General features: G+C 41.9%; 1 pseudogene; it reads left to right on the forward strand.

Annotated features, from left to right (window-relative positions):
• Positions 1–46: 46 nt before the first annotated feature.
• On the forward strand, positions 47–1,271 carry LOC103208464 (annotated as a pseudogene).
• Positions 1,272–2,867: the final 1,596 nt, after the last annotated feature.

Raw genomic sequence — 2,867 nt, forward strand, 5'->3', positions numbered from 1 at the left:
GTGGCGGAGTCAAACCTCCAGGGTCAGCGCCATTGTCAGAAGTAGTCCTGAGCGTGAAGAAGTCAGCGCAGGGTACAACAGTGAGGGTGAGTATGAAGTGGCTGCAGCAGGTATCAAGGTCATGGATGTTGCCACGTTGAGCAGCAGGAGCACTGGTTTGAAAAAGGCCCTTTGAGAGAAGAAGGGCTTCATCATCAAGCAGATGAAGGAGGACAGAACCTGTCTCTTCCGGGCTGTAGCTGACCAGGTGTATGGAGATCAGGATATGCATGAGGTTGTGCGAAAGCACTGCATGGACTATCTGATGAAAAATGCCTACTTCTTTTCTGACTATGTCACAGAGGACTTCACCACCTACATCAACCGGAAGTGGAAAAACAACTGTCATGGCAACCACGTTGAGAAGCAGGCCATGGCAGAGAAGTACAACCATCCTGTGGAGGTGTACCAATATAGCACAGAGCCCATCAACACATTCCATGTTATCCATCAAAATGAGGATGAAACCATCCGTGTCAGCTATCATTGGAATATATACTACAATTCAGTGGTGAATCCCAACAAAGCCACTATTGGCGTAGGGCTGGGCCTAACATCATTCAAACCAGGGTTTGCGGAGCAGTCCTTGATGAAGAATGCCATAAGCAGACCTTGATGAAGAATGCCATAAAAACATCGGAGGTGTTGTGGATTGCACAGCAGATTCTAGAAGACAAGAAGTGGGCCACAGACTGAGAGGCCACCAATGAAGCTATTGAGAAACAAGTGGCTCGGGAATCCTACCTGCAGTGGCTGCTGGATTAGGAGAAACAGGCCTGCCAACTCTGTGGCCCCACCCAGCCCGGGAAAGCTAGTGCCACATGCAGTTCAACCACAGCAGCAGCCTCCAGTTGTCTGGAAGAGTGGACCAGCCGGGCTCCAGGGCAGCGGAGCTCAGCCTTGCCCCGAGCACCCTGAGCTTCACGCCCAGCTGGGTATCAAGCCTCCTTCTCCAGGCACTGTCTTAGCTCTTGCCAAACCTCCTTCCCCCTGTGCACCAGGTACAAGCAGCCAGTTCTCAGCAGGGGCTGACTGGGGCACCTTCCCTCTTGTAGCCCTCTACCCTGCTCTGGAGTGCCCTCATTCAGCCGATGTCCCCTTCCACCTTTGGTCTGAGTGACTGGGATGATGAGGAGATCCTAGCATCGGTGTTGGCAGCGTCTCAACAGGAATACCTAGACAGTGTGAAGAAAAACAAAGTGCACAGAGACCCATCCCCAGACAAGAGTTGATGGAGACCCGGTGACTGGAGACCATTTTCAAAACCCACCACTCCTGCCCACTGGTGCCAATCCAACTTCTTTGGCTTTTTTCCCCTTTACCTTCTTCCCTTCTCCCTCTAGCCCCACCCTTCCCTCTGCTTGGCCCATCCTGTGCCCCCCCTCATTGCTGCCACCACCAGTCTCCACCAGCTGTTGTGCCCTGTTGCCCCCCCCCCAGCATCTTCCCTGCATTCCACAGGGGACTCGGGGAAGGGTGACAAAGGTAGGCGAGAGGCACATGGAGACAAACCACCTGGAAGCAAGGCAGCCCCAGACGTTCAGACAGAGGAAAGTCTTCCTGCTCCTCATTCCTCCCAAGATCAAAGAAACTTGCCCACCCCACCCCACCCCCCAAAAAAAATAAATGATGCAGAGAGCTGGGGGGAGAGAAATGGAAAATCCCCTTCTGTACCCCCAAGAATGTCTGTGCCTTCAATGTTGAATTTTTCTTTATTAAAATGTACTTTCATCTTATAAAATCAACTAATCAAAAATGAAAAAAAAAATTACTGATTCTTAGTAATAGCTCAGGACGTATTTAAAATTTAAAATCAACTTTTAAATTATATTTATGTTTTATTAAACAGATGTATTTCTTTGGATATCTATTATGTTGTAGTAACTATTATGAGAGAAATAAATTACACTTTAAAATAATCATTAGTTATATTTTTACAGATTTCCATCTTACAGTGAAGATAAATTATTGCAGTAAGAAACCATAGTCTCTGACAGTCTAACCCAGCAAATGACAAAAGTGTGTTTGTTTTCTAACATCAAATAAAAAATCTAATAGGAGTGAATAGGGAAAAAATGAATAGGATGATTGTATTTAAGTCATGGTTCTAAAAAATTCCAATTTTCCTTCGTAATCTACCCAATGTTGTGTGAAGAGAGCTAACATTCTGTCTAGTCATAATAGTGACCATGCTACAGAATTGAAAATTATATAAAAAGGAAAAGTAAAGGACAAATCAATTTCCATACGATCTCATTTCTAGGATATTCTTGGGTGAGGCAACAGATCATAATCTTGTTTTGTTTTATTTTTGTTTTTTAAGAAGCAGTCTGTGATTAATTTATTTTTTTGTAATTTTATAAACATGAATAAAATATTATTTTTCACATTGATTTGAGATATGTTATAGTTTATATTCAGATCATTACACAGTTAAAAACTCTCATTTATTTGGTAATATAATTACTATTTGGAAATGGAATTTACAATATTTATTACTGTGTAAATTCTTATGATCACTTTTATTATTAAATGTGTCTTCAGGCACTATTCAGAAATCAATATAGATAAAATATACTACACTCTTTATTTATATGTTGTCTATTATTTGTGAATAAGTTCTCTAAATTATTTCAGACAAGTGGAATTTTTTGTAGAAGCACAAATTAGCAATTATAATTACCCTTGAAATTGTAATGAATTCACTGACATAAAGGGCCAAAAACACCAAAACAAACAAAATCAATAGGAAAATGTGAAGCAAAAGTAATTTGTGAAGAAATAAATATGTCCAATAATAAAAATATTCTGAACCTACTAAGTAAAAA

Source organism: Orycteropus afer, unplaced genomic scaffold, assembly GCF_000298275.1.
Source record: "Orycteropus afer afer isolate SDZICR_OR568_19922 unplaced genomic scaffold, OryAfe1.0 scaffold00439, whole genome shotgun sequence".
Lineage (NCBI taxonomy): Eukaryota > Metazoa > Chordata > Mammalia > Tubulidentata > Orycteropodidae > Orycteropus > Orycteropus afer.